This window comes from Octopus bimaculoides, chromosome 4 (assembly GCF_046866305.1).
Source record: "Octopus bimaculoides isolate indiv1 chromosome 4, ASM4686630v1, whole genome shotgun sequence".
NCBI lineage: Eukaryota > Metazoa > Mollusca > Cephalopoda > Octopoda > Octopodidae > Octopus > Octopus bimaculoides.
In genome coordinates this window covers 53,362,558-53,383,100 of record NC_142931.1, presented here as the reverse complement: position 1 = coordinate 53,383,100, position 20,543 = coordinate 53,362,558, and the positions used below count along the sequence as shown (strand labels likewise).

At 35.7% G+C, this 20,543-nt stretch overlaps 1 long non-coding RNA gene across 3 annotated transcripts in view; it reads left to right on the top strand.

Annotated features, from left to right (window-relative positions):
* The window catches only part of LOC128247583 (uncharacterized), a 55,900-nt gene that overhangs the window by 6,499 nt on the left and 28,858 nt on the right, over positions 1-20,543 (top strand). Inside the window, exons 2-3 of one of the 3 annotated variants that reach the window (XR_016241499.1) lie at positions 5,132-5,299; positions 5,515-7,304. The exons of the other annotated variants lie outside the window; for them this stretch is intronic. This is a non-coding gene — a long non-coding RNA (uncharacterized LOC128247583). Of the gene's footprint in view, positions 1-5,131; positions 5,300-5,514; positions 7,305-20,543 lie in introns of those variants that run through there. 3 annotated transcript variants of the gene reach the window in all.

Below are 20,543 nucleotides of genomic sequence, written 5' to 3'. Positions count from 1 at the left end.
ATGACAAAATTTTTAGGAACGTATGGCTCCTGTAACGCGGGCGAGTCCTGTATTATGTTGCTGTTTAGTCCCATTCAGTCATGATTGTGCAGATCTAAGATTGAAGACGTTCCAACAATGACCATTCGATCCTTTACTCGAGCATTGTGTTTTTAGGACTAACCATTTCCCAGTCCAGTATATTACACGCATTTACTTTGGCATCCAATGTGTAATTTGAGGTAACTGTGGCTGCAATTTCTAGCAGACCTAGCAACCACGCAGAGTTAGCCCATGAACCAGCAAAGTTTAAATAGCGTACAAGTACGAGCAAAACACTCAAAGAATCGAAGTCTGTTGACTAGCTTTCGATTACTTGTTGAAATAAGTTCCATTACATATTAGCGCAATGTTCTCGTAAATGGCATATACAACACCCAGTCTAATTACTCCGCTTCTCAGCAGATTTGCAGTAAAATACCTAGGATTCAGTTCTTTTTGAAAATTATAAGAAAGTATACAGATATTCAGTAGAAAAGTACTAGATTTCAAGTTCTTGTTACTATGGACACTAGTATTCGTCATCCCATACATCAAGGTTTACGTATGGTTTGTGTGAATAGATATCCAGTCAAGTGATGCTTCTTTCACTGCCTCAGAAGCTCCCTACAGCAGGCACAAGCAGCAGGCTATTACTTGTACGATTTGATACACGTGGTTCTCTACGTCTTCATTAGTGAAACACAGATATGAGTGTAACCTGATCCTATGACAGACAATAAATATTCTAGCGAGACCTGCCTGTGTAATGCGATACCAGACATTCTGTAAATTGTAAAGTTATCATCTGATTGATGTTAAATGTAAGAGGTATTTATGTAAAATAGATTACCTTTTAGGTCATTGGTTCATAAACTGGGTGCTTTGTTTGCTCACCAGGGGCAATGCTGGGTGTTTTTAGTGATCGTGATGTTAAATAAAAGTGGTATTTATGTAGAGCAGATTATCATTTAGGTCACTGATTTTTAAACTTAATGCACCCTTCGGTGCTTTGTGAGCTCTGAAGGGGCAATGTCAAGGGTGATATGGGGACACTGGGTGTTTTCAGTAATTGTGGATCTAGTTTAAAACGGGGGCACCAGTATTTTCTTAACGAAACACTAACGAAACACTTTGAAACTTGGGACACTGGTAGAATGTGTCATATAAAACATCTTTTACTCTTAGTCTTCTTAACAAAAAAAAAAAAGGAATTCGCAAGTTATTCCATGTTAAAGTTGTCGTATTTCTGTAATTTCAACCAATCACTGACGTCTATTCAGCTGAATATAGTTACTGCTGGGCGGTCATAAAAATGTTATTCCCTGTGACATATTTCATCCGGTTTAATCGTAATTTATACGCATATATTGTTTATATAATAAATTACGCTGTGCGTATCTATGTGTGTAACAATTTTAGAGTTCGGATTCTAGAGTTAGGGTTAGTTTTAGGGTTAGGGTTAGGGTTAGGGTTAACAGTCTAGTTAGGGTTAGGGTTAGGGGATTAATACGATATACACCGTTACAGCGCTAACTGTTTTCAACTGAATAGACGTCAGTGATTAGTAGAAATTATCGAAATAAGACAATTTTTTATATGAAATAAATTCGAATACAAAAATTTTTTTCTGTTCTATAACACAAAATAGATAAGTATACGAAGTTTGAAAGTCTTTCGGTACCAAAAACACTACATAAAACATTAATGAAAACTGGTGCCCCCGTTTTAAACTAGATCCGTAATTGTGATTTGTCTTTGAAATATTTAAACCAGGTACACTGTTTATATTTTAAACACGTTTTCAAAATATTTTCTTTGGTGATCAGAGTCATGACTGGTGATTTATTAATTTCTTAATATAAATCCTTGTCTTCGTTAGTAATTTCCATAAACATTCAAATTGAAGTAGTGGACAATAGTCCACTCAAATACGTAAAAGGTGGTGCATGTAGGATAGGAGAATATAAGGACACGGATAATTAATCTGTGAGCAAAATTAACTTCTATTTGAAAAAAAATTTTCTCTTTTTGTAAAACGCGAGTAAATACATTTTTCAAACGCCATCCAGTGAAAGAAGGTGCCGTGCTGCAAAGAGAAGAGAACCACTGATTTAAGTAGTTGTAGTACTTATGATCAAAGCGTTCCAGTCATGGTATCTCGTCATTTTGTACATCAAGTGTTACATTGTTCAATGTGTCCTTTTTGTAAAGATTGTAGGGTGTGATTTGAAGGAGATTTGGATTCTATTTCTAGTATGTCGAAAGAGCAGTGTTTCTCGATCTTTTTTCCCCCCCGAGCTCCAACTTCGATTTTCTAAAATTATTATCCTTTCCACATTCCACCATCTTTCAACAAATTTACTGGAGGATAGCACCTCTCTCTTAACCCTCGCCTTCTTCTACTAATTGAATCATAATCGATAATTCTTCTACCTTAATCATAATCGATACTAGTCGTATATCGTCGCTACGCCGCCGGGTAACGACCTAATCAAGATGAAATAAACCCTTCAGCAGAAGTCTACTACAATGATAATATTGATATACTCAACAACAACCAGTTTTTTTTTTGACACCTAGTTTAATTCTATTTTACACACTTATGTTATACTGACGTCTTATCTTCTTCCTTGTTTTACACACACACACGTGCGCGTACATTTGTGTGTGTGTGAGTGTATTCAAAAATGTTCCAATTACAACTTTATTGCAGGTGTTATCACCTCTTACTTACACTCTATTCTGGAGTCCCACGTCACAAGGGTGGGGTGCATGTCCCACATTAGAAACACTGAGACATAAGCTCGTAGTAAACACGCACTACTCAAGTATTTTTAGGTGGTGTTGGGTAATAAACATTTATATTGACCTGTTAACAGGTGGTGAAGATGGTCAACATGTTTTTTTTTTACGTATTTACGTGTTTGATTGTAAAATGTGATAAAATGATATCGAACGTAACCACAGAAACACAAAAATACATGATTTCTCTGCGATCACAAGCTGTATTTTCTCCCGACTGGAAGGATTGGAAGGTGTTGATTAAAACTTGGAACGTATCTATAGTAAAATTTCAATTATAGGATGCAATTCTAAAAGAGAAAACAGTTGTAATTATAAAACTTTATTATTCAACTCTATTCCCTTTCTGCCAGTCAGAATCTGCCGCAGTTATTTTGGCTATTTTCATTTCGGGAACCAAATTCCGCAGCAACTGCAATCAGATATATTCCGTCTGTACGTTCCTTGTGATACGAAAGTATAGTAAGAGAATGTAATCTCTCTTGTATCATCCTGATAGAAAATATAGTTTTAATTGTTTTGCTTAGAGAAATTGTTCTTTCAGCCATGGGATATGTTGCAGGATTACCAAGCAAAAATTAGCAAATTATAAAAATCTCTGATAACAGTCATCAGCTGTTTTTTCATTCAGATAGTGTACAATATCATTTAAATGGTAACGATCTTTCTCATAGAAACTTCTAGTGCAGAAATTTGAGCTATCAAAGAATTAATGTCAATGTCATCAGCATATCTTTCCTTAATGAAAGTGTTTTCTGTTGAGTTGTTCTCTTTGCTGTTTGCCTTTAGACTCAATATCTCCACTCTTGAATATATCTTGTAATTCGTCTGATCAAAGTCCAGAGAAGAGAATATCGTATCTACAGCTTCAAAATACAAGTTTGCAATAGTCATATAGTGTAGACAGAAATGTAGCTTCTTCAATTTCACATTAATTTTCTCAAGGACCTTTCGCTACCTTTCACTTCTCTAGAAATACAGGTGACTCTTACCTTTCGCAATATGCCATTACAAAAGATGTGAAACGAAACTTCATTCCTCATATCGTTCAAAACTTGTTTAGTAATTTCAGCCATTCTCCGTCGACGTTTTAGCTGCTGGCAATGACTTTGTATACGAGTTCAAGTATTGCCCGAGATTTATTTCAAAGTAGAAATTAGGCGTTTCCATTTTGGCATCGAACATCAGTATTTAATTGTAGCTGTACTAATATTCGAATAATTTTCCAGAATTTGTTGAACGTACTCAACACATATAGTCTATCTTAGGATATGACCAGACACCAATTTTCTTTCAGACTTTTGAAGTTCTTTTGTTTAGCCCACCAAATAATTTTTTCCTCTTAGGTGAACATTTGATTAAAATCAACAAATTCCTTATTGTCACTCATCATGTCAAATTGTATCTTACATTGCGTTCTAGCTTCCCTCACACTCAGACATAAAGAATATGCTTGACTATATAGTGTTAAAACGTTTAGCTGAGGTTTTACCAAATGCTTGACTACTCCAGATTTTTTCTCAAGCATTCATTTGGATAAATGTGGTTGCAGTCTATTGTAAATGAAAATATTCTTGAAGACCATGTCTAACAAGCTGTTAAAAAAACGCAGAAGTTCCTCATTGACCAACAAGCGTTTGTCAACCAAAGAACACGCTAATTAAATCGTTCTAAGTTGGATGCATCGGTATAGTCATCAACACTAATTGAAAATAATGTTCGTGATATTTCACAATTAAAATCTCTCGTAACAAAGTTAGTCATTGTTGAATAGAACTAATTTTGAAATTTTGTAGTTTAACAACTTAATTACAAGACCCTTTATTTTATCACATTAATCTATCAAATTTTAACCCTTCCATATCTTTTGTAGCGTAATATACACAATATAAAGATTCTAATATTTGTTGCATTTATTCCATTAAATCTAAGTCTAGTGAATTAACACAATAACTTTTATAGCAATTACTATTATCTGTTGAAATATTGTGCTTTTATTATCATTCCACTGCATGAGCTATTTTAAACCATGAAAATATTTTTACGGTACAAAGAAATAATTCAGATGTGAAAGGGTTAATTGATTAACTAAAATAAATAGTAATTTCCTTTACAAACAATTCATAAAATAGACTAATTATTTACTTACTTCCCACTAGTGTTCGTTATCTGTGCAAATTGAATATGAAACAATAATAGTATTTTTTTCTTTTTTTTAGCTCCTCATCATTCACCCACAATCGACAAATATGGGTGGCTACTATGATGTATTTAAGCACCATTAATCATCCAGTTCTTTTACTTGCAGATACGTCACTATTGCCCAACTATCGTTATCCATGCAACCAAGTTTTGTCACCTGATGTAAAAATTTTTATTCCTTACTTTAATATTATTTTTTATGAAAAGTGTGCAGAGGGGTAGTAATAGCCTCATCCCACCACGACTAGCCTCTACCCTAGCATAGAAGTCTCTGGTAAGCTATAGTGGTTTTCTGTAGCGTGACAGAAAATGTTTTCTTTTCTTTATAAAAGTAGTACACGTCATTAAATTACTTTCTACTATAACCAATATCAGACTCATACAATAGAATACTTATGCTTACATTACTAATCAATTGTTTAATAACAAGTCGGCAATTTCAGTTTTGTTATTTTTAAAAATATTAATATTGATTTTTATTTTATACAGGCATAATGACCAAGAATTTGGAGGAAAGGAACTTGGAGGTTGTAACATTCATGACCATTCATGACCATTGTCAAGAGCGTTGTCCATTGTCAAGAGCGTTACATGACCATTGTCAGAGTGAATTTTATTGAAATTGTTATAGATAGATATTTTAAAAACTAGTGTGGTGTCAACGGGCGTTTACGTTGTGCCTCTTTTGGAATGTGGTACCCATAGGCCCCTGCTCGTATTGTTGAATCCGAAAAAAACTAGTAATGGTTTGAGTTGGCATAGTACGGTGTACCACATGAAATATCGTTTTTCAAGTACTACATAAAAATCGTTTTAAAAAGAAAAAAATAAGCACATCATAAATGGGGCTTAACAAATTGATTTAATCTAGAATGTACTCCATTATGTCTCACTTGTCTTTTACTATATGATGTTAAATCTGATATTCTTTTTGTAAAGAAAATCACTTTGTCTTTTGAGACTGGTTGTCTCAAATCCCTCATGCAGGCCTTCTTAATTCTCGAATCTTTTATGTCTAAGCACTACTAAGTGTGTGATAAGGTGGTAATCTGTTGAGATATCAGATGAGTAAGGCGAATGCGTGTGGAGGCGCAATGGTCCAGTGGTTAGGGCAGCGGACTCGCGGTCATAGGATCGCGGTTTCGATTCCCAGACCGGGCGTTGTGAGTGTTTATTGAGCGAAAACACCTAAAACTCCACGAGGCTCCGGCAGGGGATGGTGGCGAACCCTGCTGTACTCTTTCACCACAACTTTCTCTCACTCTTACTTCCTGTTTCTGTTGTGCCTGTAATTGAAAGGGTCAGCCTTGTCACACTGTGTCACGCTGAATATCCCCGAGAACTACGTTAGGGGTACACGTGTCTGTGGAGTGCTCAGCCACTTGCACGTTAATTTCACGAGCAGGCTGTTCCGTTGATCGGATCAACTGGAACCCTCGACGTCGTAAGCGACGGAGTGCCAACAAAGCGAATGCATCAAAATTTTATATCTTATCTCAATTTTCGAATAGTGATTGGAATAATTTATTACCGAGTTTTGTGCTGGAGATTCGGTCTATATTTGTTAACAAGTCTTGGTTGTTTTGATTTCAGTTTTTTAATGATTACAACCAATTTCCTGACAATATCAGTTTGCAATAACTAATTTTCCTTGTTGCAGAAAGAAATAGTGGATTATACTTTTTGGAGACCCTCACACAGTTCTCATAACCGTTTTGGGGCGCAGCAGTTACCCGGGGAAAATGTTTAATAAACTCGACTGTAATCTTTACCTACACCAAACAATATCCATTTCTCATCATAGATAAGGGTATAGTGCAAAAAAGGCTTACTTTTATTGTGGTTGAACACACCCCTAGGTACTGTAATTTCTGATGTTCAATAAACTGGTGAGGAACTCATTTGTTCAAGTTTTTCACTTTTCCGATAGTTCACGAATAGCAGGAAACAGAGATGAGATATACTATCACGTCTACTGTAAACTGTCAGACTATTTTTCAAAGAAAAAAGAAAAAAATTCCCACTAGTTCCTTTTCCTGGTCTTCATTTAGTTTCCTTTGTAGCTCATTCTTGTCTCCTGAGCGAAATCTTTTGAAATCACCATCACGTCTGCAGCTTAACATAGCTCTTTCTCCAAATACTTTAGCTTCAGTTGTGTTATGTCCGAAGTTGTGTTTGTTCAACAGTCACCACATCATCAAGGGTGCAAAAAGCTAACGAATCAAGCATCATCGAGAAAGTGGAGTTAAATGAATATAAAAACTAAGTAATACAAAATAGATTGACTCCTGGCTACTTTTCATTGCATGTAGATTCATAACTTTAGATTAGCTCATACTGAAAAACCGATATATCTAATGTGGTACATTTTAATGATACAGAAAGTTTAAATATTCTTTTCAACTATAGGCACAAGGCCCGAAATTTATGGGGAGGAGGCCATTCGATTAGATCAACACCAGTACGCAACTGGTACTTAATTTATCGACCCCGAAGAGATGAAAGGCAAAGTCGACCATGGCAGAATTTGAACTCTGAACGTAAAGACAGACAAAATACCGCTAAGCATTTCGCCCGGCGTGCTAACGTTTCTTATTTCTTTATTGCCCACAAGGGGCTAAACATAGAGGGGACAAACAAAGGGATAAAGTCGATTACATCGATCCCAATGCGTAACTGGTACTTTATTTATCGACCCGAAAGGATGAAAGGCAAAGTCGACCTCAGCGGAATTTGAACTCAGAACGTAACGGCAGACGAAATACCGGGTAGCATTTCGCCCTGCGTGCTAACGATTCCGCCAGCTTGCCGCCTGTCAAATACAAATAAATACAAACAACCAAATACAAATAAATAAATAAGTGAAAATACTGACCGAATTCCATTCTCATATCCTGACAGAATATTGTGATAGATCTAAATGTACATTTGCTTTCTTCTTTACAGTTCAGTCCAGTGAAGTTTATTTTGACATTGGTTATTATAAACAAAATGTGTAGCCTAAACACTCCACAGGTTGATAAAATAATTTATATAAGCATAGACGAATATGAATATGGGTCACAAGTGGGGATTTATTTGGTGTTGCTTTGTTTCCTTGCAAACTGCTTTCTTTCACTAAGGATTATTAGCCATTTGGGAGGTTTCTTTGATTTTGTCCACTTGTGTTTTGCTAGCTGTATTGCTTGCTTGTTTCACTCTAGTTCTGAAGAAATACCATTATACGAGCCGAGTGCAATATATTTAATACTAGCTTAAAAGCCACACTCTGTGCGGGATTTTAAGCTAGCTCTTGCGGAGGGCTAATTAGGTCTGCGGCCCAAATCTAAACAGAGCTAAATAGAATGATTATAATACGTTTATAACGACTATATGCCCCGGTAGTGTTTGATCAGAGGTTAAGGAAGGATGAGAATTAATTTCTGTAATGCAACTATTCTATTGTTCCGGTCTCAAATTGAATTCCAACTGTTGGCTAATTTGCCCCAAAGTTCTTATCTCGACGTAAAATTAACAAAGCGGATGTCATTTATCTCCCCTTCATCTCTGACGTCATGTGAAAATAGCCAACCAAGATGGCGTGAATCAGCCCAGTTTTACCTGCTTTTAAATCAGATCCCAGTGTAGGATGTTCAAGAAGCAAATGAAGGGCAGATTTTCAATCCCGGGGTCATCCTGATTCCCAAAAGGTATATATCTATGTAGAGCAAATTTAGACTGAAATACTGGAGAACCAAGCGGACAAATAAAATTTCGCTTTTGTTAATATAGATATCTATATATGCTTTTGGTCAGATGGGATTCATCCATATCAGCTAATATTTTTTAAAAAGCTAATGTTACACTGATATTTTGACTGAATATTCTCTGAGTAGAACACAAATTTCGTATACGAATATATTTTTCTAAAAGAAAAAAACATGACTGAATTTGACTAACAACATGGTTCTGAAAAACCTTTCATGAAGATCAGGTTTATTTTTAACTTTACATTCTTTGGAAAAGCCTTCAGCACTACATTGAAACAAGCAGTAAAGCAAAAACAAAAAAAGAGTGGACAAAATTAAAGCACCTTGAGATATTTCAAGCAATTACTCATAAAGTAGTTTGCAAGGAACAAATCACTACTAAAATATTGCACATATCTGATTTCCAGTCAGAGATCAAGTAAACCGTTCCAAGTGAATTCATTATATACTGTTGTGTACGTAATTCAAATTCAATTTTAATTGATCTAGTTATCTCCAATATTTAAACGAAGTTTTTTTTTAAATTTTAGAAAATGTCTATGTCTTTTTTTTCTTTTTTTTCCTGGCAGTTTACCTTGACTTATAGTATCAGAAAAAAAAAACAAAAACACTAGGCAAACCTTTTAATTCTTTTGCCTCGATTCGAAGAAAACCTTGTGATGGTAGATAGATGAGCAGCGTTAGATAAAATCAGCAGTAGAGGCAGTCTGGCAAAATTTATCAACTCTAGCAGTTGCTCAACAAACGATTCTGGATAGAGTAATTAAAAACTGTATTTCTAAACAGCTAACTAGAGCAAAGGGTATGCAGTAAATTAATCTCAGTACATAGTAATACTTAACTGTTCTTATTTTGTACAATAATGCACAAGACAAAACTTTCAATTTATCTATATATTTACAGAAAATTAGTCTAGATCTGGTAACAGTTTCTCATTTGATTCAGTTACGTAGAAAATATATGATAAACATGGGAAATGAATATGAGCCTCTGTTCAAACTGAGAACAAAGCTTTAAATGCATACGCCAGGTTCCGGTTGATAATTTCTGATTTTATAAGATACTTTATTTTTGGATGAGATATTGTGTTTTCTTTTCCTTTTATGCAAACTGCCAAATTTAGCCCGAACACCCTGTATTAAAGAGAATGTTTTACAAAGAACCCATGATGAAACTACAGAGGATGAAGACATATTTGATGAAGCCATTCATAGCTGAATCCCACTAAGTGTCTTTACATTTTGTTATACATAGTACAGTTAAAAGATTTTAAGAATGTAACTTTCAAAGCATTTCAACAACGAACATCATGTGATAAATTAGAATCTTTAGCAGACAAGGCACATAGCTCAGTGGTTAGAGCGTTAGGCAAACACTCATGAGGTAGTGAATTCCATTCCCGGACCACGTTGTGTGTTGTGTTCTTGAGCAAGACACTTTATTTCACATTGCTTCAGTCCATTCAGTTGTAGAAATGAGTTGCATCGTCACTGGTGCCAAGCTGTATCGGCCTTTGTCTTTCCCTTGAATAACATCAGTGGTGTGGAGAGGGGAGGCCGGTATGCATAGACGACTACCGGTCTTCCATAATCAATCTTGCCCGGACTTGTGCCTCGTGAGATAACTTTCTAGGTGCAGTCCTATAGTCATTCATGACCGAAAGAGGTCTTTACCCTTTACTCAGACAGTATCCAGTCAAACTGAAATCATACAAGAGTTTCTATCCTTTGAAAGTACAAATTGATAATAAACACTAGCACCTGTCCATATTGTACTTTCGAGCCTCATAAATGTGAATTGTATATACTGTACCGTATTTTTCGAACTTAGCGCCGTTGCGGAACGATTCTTGAGCCGCCTGAAGCACATGCATCTAGATAAGTTGGGAACATCATTAGTGATGTAACCTGGAGTCATCAGGAGGTTTCAGGCCTTTCAGTATCAGACACCCTCGCCCAGACGACTCAGCTGCGATTGATCAGACCCTGACTTATGTCCCAATAGCAATAGATAATGCATCAGCTCTCTTAATTTAAAACGGCCAGGTAGCTTTTCTGCAGCTACACTTGCTAACTGAATGACCCTTTCGTCTTACAATGGGCGTTGATATACTAAAAGGACTGGAAAAGAGTTGGCTAAAGACATGTAATAGATAACTTTGGAAGAATTAAATTCAGACGAGTTGTTGCTGCTTACATTTTTCATATTCGTCCAGTATTGTATTGCCTTTAAATCGTGTTGTCTTGATTTTATATATAAAATAGCAATTACATTCTTCTTAAAAACTTCATCCTGTTTTTGATTTGAAACACAAACTAACAATGACGTATTTCCTTTAAAGCTGTTATTCCCTGTATTTTTTATTTCAAATACAAAGTAAAAATATAGAATAAATTTAAAATTATTTTGTTACATGTCATGGTATCTTTTTTATGGGCTTGTCCCGTCAAACTTGAAAATGTAGCAACGCCTTAGTTGTCAACGATAATTTCATTGTTGTTTTGCGTTAGGATAGCTTTGATGGATCAGGTAGACTAAGGTATTCCTGTCATGACCATCCTGTTTCTTTTTTCGGGCGTTATATATCAAGGACTATACTATCTAATATGGCATCCATTTTTCAAGATAGTAGCGGGTGACTTGAGGGAGATTTGTATGCTATTTCAAGCCGGGCGAGCGACCATATAGAGTCTCCCTTATTCACTCGTCAACGACAAAATAAAACCACGGACTAGACTTCAATTAAACTTGCATAACTTTACTGTTCCAATCGTGTATGTATGTGAGCATGTTTGTTCGTCTTTGCCGTTATTTGTGTATATGAGTTTTTTTTTTAACTTGTCTAGGTATGAAATTTTGCATCGTCTTAATAGAGTTTAACAGTATCATTTACATGTTGGGTTTGACCCACAACCAGTGGCGGCTCGTGTATAGGCATTGTGGAACTGCGGCACCTCCTATTTCTACTCGCTATTTTCGATAACATTCAATATAATGAGTCCTTTTTTCTTTAATTCTGTCTGTATACTTGTACATTATATAATCCTTAAGCTTAATGTTAGCAGCCATCCCATAGTTTATGAAAAATATACAAAATCCTTGTATAGAACTGTGCGCTTCACAGTTCCAGCGATGCGGTGTTTGGCTGTTGTGCGCATATTCACACGTCCGAGATAGGAAGTTTCACGCTTGGGAGAGAGAGCACTGTGGTTTGTGCAGTGCCGACTCCGGTGCGCTGGTGAAAGGTAATGTTTCTTTTTGACTCCGCGTTTGTTGTGCTTAAAAAAGTGTTATATTCTTGAATATGATAAAGTGTAGAATTAGATTATCCTGCTTCTAGCTTCAGTATTACTGTCAGGATTTGAAAAATAGGGCACATCCCCCCCCCACTTTTTGTGTGATTGGGGGGGGGCAAAAAGGAGGAATTCGCGGCGGTGTTCAGTGAACAAATTAAACACTCTACCCGGCAGTGGCTAAAACGTGAACCGATTAAGTTTATGCATAAATTTTCTTTTTACATGTTCCTTTTACACAATATTAAAACAACGGCTAAAAATTTTCTGAAGCAGCACCCCAACTAATTTTTATCTACGAGCCGCCACTTCCCACGACAGTGAGGAACTTGTTAGGAACTGAATCATATTGTTTTATCTATAAACCAAATTTCTTCTATGATGTACAGCTGAATAAAAGTTACATGCATGTTCCAAAGTTCCTTCCTTTCCAGTTTCTTGTTCATCTATAATTACCTCCGCCAAGGAAGGAGGTTATGTTTTCATCGGCATTGGTTTGCCCTTCTGTGTGCAAAATAACTCAAAAAGTTGTGAACGGTATTTGATGAAACTTGCAGGAAAAGTTGGTAATGACACAAGGAACAGATTATTTTGGTAGTGATCCGTGAATTTTTATGGATTCTTGAAGGATTTTTCATTTGTTATATTTACTTTGCATGAAGTATTAATGTTACGTTCTTTGATTATCTCCCTTGAAAACACGTTCATCGTTTCTACTTAACCTATGGTGGCGTTGCTGTTTCCAAAGTTTATTTTCGTTTCTCTATTAGTAATTTTACTCGCGTATCTATCTTAAAATGAGCTGCTTGGTGGAGGTCTGCGGAGGATGACATGACAAGCCTTGAGTATTGGGATTGACTCAAAAATCTCAGGCTTTGCTCCCTCTACGGCTGCTGTGAAACTAGCTTGCTGTTGTCATTGATGTATTATAACTGCTTCAGATGATTCCTGTTTTTAAAGGTTAAAAAAAAAAAAAATCATATGGCTGTGTTATTTTTTTTATCCCCGCCAAGGAGGTTATGCTTTTGCCGGCGTTGGTTTGGGAAATTGGGCGATTTTCAGCATGCGTGTATATGGGTGGAAATGAGCAGCATGGCGGTGATCTGCGCTCTCTGAGTGCTTTTCTAGTTTGATTATCGAATTCGCAATGGTCTTATATTAACAAGTTTAAACAAGTATTACATAGTTTGTACATTAGACTCTGCTACTCAAATTGTTCGGTAGCTTTTAGACAAATTAATGACCTTGTTCAATGTTATCAGATTTGTCTCTTCTAGAGCCAATTAACATATCAATTTCCCAATTGTTGGTACACACTAAGAAGTCGCTTATGATAAAAAGTTAATTCATAAACTAGTATTAAATCTGTCTTGTACGTTCTTATTTTGTGATTCCAACATTGTTCTCATCACAACTCCTATATAAAGTTAGGAACGTATTGCATGGTGGCAAATTGGTCGAATCGTTAGAGCGTCGGATAGATTGCCTAACTGTGGTATTCGTTCCGGCCCACTCCGCTCTGAGTTCAAATACTCCCGAGACCAACTGTACCTTTCCCTTTCATCCTTTCAGGGACGATAAAGAAAGTACGAGTCCTGTACTGGTGCAGATTATTCGCTTTCTGTCTATCTGTCTGTGCCTCTTTCTGGAAGAAATCGGCTGTGATAGATCTGGTAAAGGATGGGTTCCAGCAGAGGTTGAAAAATACCCAAGACGCGCCATATTCACGATATATGATTCCATCAGGAGTTGAAAACTTAAGACCAAGGCAAACCAAATATTGAATTTTCTTTTTGTTAAGACTTTCTCCAGACGTAATCGCTATTGGAGAACCTTACTCCACGTCTTAACTTCATTGTTCTCCCATTTTCGTATCAGTGATGTAGCGTAGAACATGCGGGGTATGCGGACGGTATGGGGTGGCTACTTTGCATAAGTGTGTCCGCTGTAGTTGAAAGTATGTTGCGTTTAAGGAAGAGGTGAGGCGGCCAAATCATCAACCGCACAGGACGGCTAAAACCTACGCTGCGTCAGTGTTTCTTATATAATCTTCAATCGTTGAGGTCCAGTTTCCTCTTGATTATATTTTTTTTTTATACGGTCACTTTTCCTGTGACGAAGTTTCTCACTAATAACCTGTAACTTTTGTTTGGTAATTATTAACTAACATTCAAGAGTTTCTATAAACGACTTAAAAAAAAAAAACTTCTATAGCCTCTCTTTCTATTTCAGTTGGAGATCAGTGGATTGAATTACGTTTTCATTTTCATAAGTGTTCCAACATAACCAACAATCTTCCGTAGATTAAAGATTTTTGTTCTTCTCAATTCTCGATGCTGAATATATTTTTCTTCTTAATTCTGAATGCTGGCTTTAAAAAAAAATTTCTTTTTGAATGGATTTACTCCTGTTTATTTCTTTGATATCTCTATGATACCCCTTGACTGTTCCGGCAAGTATGAGTGTACGTACATACGTATCTGTGTATGTACGTATGTATGTATGTATGTTTGTATGTATGCATGTATGTATGTATGTATACATATACATACACATACATATGAATATATGCATGTATATGTATGTATGCATGTATGTATGTATGTATGTATGTATGTATGTATCTGTCTGTCTGTCTGTCTGTCTGTCTGTCTATCTATCTATCTATCTGTCTGTCTGTCTGTCTGTCTGTCTATCTATCTATCTATCTATCTATCTATCTATTTATCTATCTATCTACACACACACACACACACACACACACACACACACACACACACACACACACACACACACACACACACACACACACACACACACACACACACACACACACAAATAAAATAGATTTTTTTTTGTCAACAAAATATTTTTACTTTTGTGATAAGGCCATTTCAAGACATATTACTTTATTAATGCCTTCAGCCTCTCCTGGGTATTCCCTCTCTACACGTACATATTACGTATGGATATCAGAAATATTGCAGAAATAACGTTTTAGTGATAATCTCCTAATAGTATCTCGTTGATACTTAAATATTAAGCAATATGACTGAAGCACTGAATACTACTGCGTATGACATCGAGTACTTCAAGTTTTCTTCCTTGTATCCCTTTAGCCTTTAAACTAGTCAAATTGGCTCTGATATTCCACCTATTTTATAGTCAAACCCAGATCCGGTTTCTCGCACATACCTTACAATATTATTGTACAAATAAACAATCACGCAATCGAAATCTCCAAGCTACTAGATAATGCATGATTAATTCAAAACAGCGTAAATGAATAAGCTTTATATCTTTGACAGAGTAACTTGAATGCTAAAGAATTATAGGTGATATACATGCTGGTGGGTAAAATGATAATGAAAGATAATTGTTTACAAATCAAAAATGAAATCCTTGGAAAGTGCATAAAAGATTTTAATAAATTTCAAACAACTCACCGCATGTGGTTGAATTAGTCAAGTTAACTAACGCCCCCAATTATTGTTAGTCGTGTAAACAGGAAACACTTGTCCTCAATTTTAGCTTCCGCTTTTGTATAAAAATTCCATCCTACAGTTCTGACGTTTTTAACAACTCTTTTGTGTAGACAGAACTTTTATCTAAATTTGGAATAGTTTATTTCTGGCGCTTTACTATACGACAAATCTTCACTTCTAGCCATGATAAAATTTTCTAACCATAAATACATTATTTTTGTTTTATTGTAGTTCATTCATTTTTAACTAAAGGCTAGCCACCTACTTTAAATAAGCCACTTATCAAAGAAAATGCTAACTTTCGCATCAATTAAATTTTCTTAATCGATGATTTAAAAAAAATCTTTTTAAAAATCTTATGTTACTAAATATAATTTTGTGAGATGTACTAGGTTTTGAAAAGAAAATTTATCGCATAATATGACGCGTGTATGTGCGAATGTTCACTCCGATTTTTAATTCTTTGAAATCTTCCTGTCAGGAAGAAATTGGTTTCTAGTAAAATTCAAAGCTTCATCGTTGGAATGTTGATAACGAAAACAAATTCACATTTTGAACTTCAGAAAAGTCTCGCATATTTTTAGTGTGTGTGTGTGTGTGTGTGTGTGTGTGTGTGTGTGTGTGTGTGTGTGTGTGTGTGTGTGTGTGTGTGTGCCTGCATGCATGTATGTATTTATGTATGTATTTATGTATGTATGTGTGTATGTCCAGAGTACGACTTTAAACTGCATCCGGTAATGAGGTCCTGGTACGGGTGCTTCAGCGTTTTGAGGAGTGTCGAAACATTTGTTGGCCACTATTGTCCCCAGTCTACTCTGACCTAGAGTAGTAGCAGAAGTCTTGAAATAGGGGGTGAGAAAATGTTTGAACTCTTAAATATATTAATTTGTCACTGTTGGAGAACTAAGAAAGTGCCTCAAGACTTGATTGATGCTATTTTAGTGTTCTTGTATAAATCGGGGCCAAAGGATCTGTGGTAATTTTCGTGGGATTTCGCTTTTGTTTGTGGTTGGAAAGGTACTTGCCCGCATTTTGTTAGAACGATTAAATATCTTCATAGTTCCAAATATAGTGCCTGAGTCTCAGTGTGGTTTTCGTTCCTTCAGAGGTACAGCTGATTGTATCTTTACTACCAGATAATTTCAAGAAAAGTGTATTGAACAGAATCTTGCCCTATACTATTGCTTTGTTGATTTGAACAAAGATACTGTTAATCGAAATGCTTTGTAGCTAATTCTAAGGAAAATAGGTTGCCCAGAAAAATTTGTGTACATGATCAGAAAAATTTGTAAACGTGATCAGATATGAAAGCTAGAGTTAATTTTGGTGGTAGGCTCTCTGAATCATTTGCCGTGGAAAATAGAGTAAAACGAGGAGACCTTGATGCACACACCCTCTTTGCAATATACTTTGCTGTTGTGTTGTCACACGCTTTTCAAAACTCTTAGGAGGGTATTTACATAAAATATCGAACTACAGGGAATGTTTTTAATCTGAAATTCAAAACGAAGGTTTTTACTTCACTCATTAGGGAACTTTTATACGCTGACGATTGCGATCTTGTTAGTCATTCTGGAACAGGTCTGCAATCTCTTGTATCTGAATTTGACTCAGCTTGTGATGATTTTGGCTTGACCGGCAACTTGAAAAAAAAAACAAAAAAAAAACAGTTGTAATGCATCAACCTGCGTGTGGTGTTGTTTGTAATCCACCAAAAATTTTTGTTAAGGGTAAGTTACTTGAGGTTGTCGATTTGTTCATCTATCTCGGAAGCTCTATACAAAATGATACAGAAATACATCTGCGAATTCAAAGGGCAGCAAAAGTATTTGGTAACTTAGAGTCGTGCGTTTGGCGCCAGCGACATATAAATAACAATACAAAGTTGGCTCTTTACAAATCATTTGTCTTATCATCCCTGTTGTATTCTTGTGAAAAATGGACGTGTTATGAAAGACATTTTAAATTGTTAGAACAACTCCACCAAAAATGCCTTCATCGCATTTTAAACATCAAATGGAAATCTTTTACTCCAATCACAAATGTTCTTGTATCTGCAGGCATCACCTCAATTAAAGCTATGATTTTGAGAAACCAAATGAGATGGTGCGGCCATATTGTTCGAATGGCGGATGAACGCATGAGCAAACAGCTATTTTATGGTGAGCTTGCAGAGGGAAAACGCTAACGGCGTAAACCTAAAAAAGGCTTAAGGACGGCATAAGGACTACTATGAAGTTACTTGGAATGGATCCAGGGGACATAGAAACCCTTGCTTCGGATCGAGCTGGGTGGTAGACAAAAGTATGGAGTGGAGTGAAAACGTTTGAAGAGGCCAGGATAACGCATGCAAGACTCAAAAGAGATTTAAGGAAGAATGCTATCATCGAGACTTTTTTGTGTGCACAGTTTGTGACAGACCATGTCTTTCTTTTGTTGAGCTCAAATCTCATTTGCGAACTCATGGAAAACGAACCTCCATCAACTATTCTGCCTATATGCCTGTGTACACCTTTGAATGCAATGTATGCCAGAAGGTTTACAAATCTAATGGAGGCCTCAAAAAACATTTTAAGATCCAGAAAGATCATAACTTATCTGCAGCTCTTGGTGATCTAAGTTGGATAGGTAATCTATGTGGGTGTCTTTTTAGAACATTGGTTTAAAAAGCCACATTGGATGCCATGATGGTTCTAAGGTATAGGTACAACAGGTGGTCAAACTCTGCATAAGGAGTAGACAACCTTCATGAGTATGTGTATATAATAAAGAAAGGATAAAATTTCCCAAAGTGTTTTGTGACATAGAGTTCTACAAACCCATTCAATTCGATTAATCATCCTAATCTAAATGAAAAAGATCAATCGCATTTTGAGCAGAAGGCGTCTAATCTGAAACGTGTACTGCTAGTTCAGAGTGGGCATGCGTGTAAACAAAATAAACTTAACCCATATTCCACCTATATGAGTGTCGCGAGAATTGCAAAAGTTAAGAAACTGCATACAATAGCTGAAATTTTCACCTTGTTCTATTGCAAAGATATCCTTGGTTGCAAGTTGAGAGAAAATAATGTTGCTGCTGCGAGGAAACTGAATACTCTGTTAAATGATATTCATCAGACAATATCTAGCATATATTTGGCATGTCAGATCATATATATATATATATATATATATATATATATATATATATATATATATATATATATATATATATATATATATATATATAAGGAGGATCCAACTTAACGAGTTCATAGATACATCATCTGACTGCACAGCATTTATATTTTAAAGAAGAGTGCTTGTTTTGTCTAATTTTGGAAAGCACACAAAAAAGACATGAAGTTGTACCAAGTTTCCTTGAAAAAGAAGGTTTTTCTTGGAACATTGTAGTCTGCTCGGAACTAATGGAGCTCTTGCAACATTGGATTTCAGTTCTGTTTTCTTAGTTAAAATTGTGTCAAATATCAATTCCAATGTAAAAAATGCACGCTGTATCCGAGCTCTATGATTCATATCTATGCATTGTGCATGAAGATGTTGCTCCCTAATTTGAAATCAATTTTCCATGATGAATTTTGTCAAATCTAATCCTCTGAAGTCAAGATGCACTGTTAATCGTGCTAAGAATTAAATGCTGAGGAGGAGGATCTTTTGTTTAATATAGAAGTGAGAAGACTTTCGAGGGGTAATATGTTGATTCGAGTTGAAATGTTGAGGAATCAGAAAAATAAGATTATGAAATTTGCAGATAAATTTACAGACAAGAAATGGAAGACAAAACTAGCCTATCCGACTAATATTTTCTTACTGCTCAATACAGCCATTAAACCTTTTTAAGGCAACCTAAACTATTGTTATAGACTTCGTCGGCAAAAGGCGAGTCGTCAGAAAGCATTATACAGCTGCAAGCAGAGAACATCAATGACGTCAGTGGTTAGCTTAGAAGCATAATGTCTTGTTATGATCGGTTAGATTCTACTTCCTCGCTATTAGTGAATCGTGCAATCAATTTATTTAAAATCCCTTTTCCAATTAATCACAGATCAGTTTCAGACAATCTGGAAGATGAATTTGTCGAATTCTGCACACAAATGAAATTCTAGTATTTTATAGTAACTCTTAGCTGCGTATTAAAACGTCTATAAGTAGATATGAGCAGCACTTGCTGTTCGTATCTAATTATAGTTGAGACAAGAGTTTTAAGTATTGCGTTTAACCCAAAACAAATTCCATGCAAGATTGTCAGCTGAGAATGATATTCAGGAGTGTCATTCAGAAACTGTGGATCTACAATTTAAGAATATACATTGAATTTAATGAAATTACGATCAATACAGGTTCGTTGTTTGGTCCATGGTATCCTTTTTTCACAAAGCCATCAAAGCCATCAAAGTCTTATTTCCTTCCAACATCAACATGTCCCAATAAAATACAGTACGAGTCAATCGACTGTTTACTGCTGGAACAAATTACTTAGTGTAATTTGTATGTACTCAACCTACACATTCACAAACACATAATGAAAGCATGTATGAACATAAAGAATTAATAGATGTATTTATGGATGTTCTCTCCCTCTCTCTCCCCCTCTCACTTTTCTCCGTTCTGTTTGTATGCACCATAGCCAAGTAAGCAAGTAAGCAACAATGTAAGCTTGCTTGCTTGCTCTCTCCCTCCCCTCCCCCTCTCTCTCACACACACACACACACACACACACACACACACACACACACACAGACACATGTATGCATTCTTTTATTCATATATATATATATATATATATATATATATATATATATATATATATATATATATATGTGCAATGTAGACATACGAACACACACACACACACACACACACGTGTATATATATATATATGTATATATATATATATATATATACATGTTCTTTTATTCTTTTATTTGCTTCAGTCATTTGTCTGTGGCCATGCTGGAGCACCGCCTTTAGTTGAACAAATCGACCTCA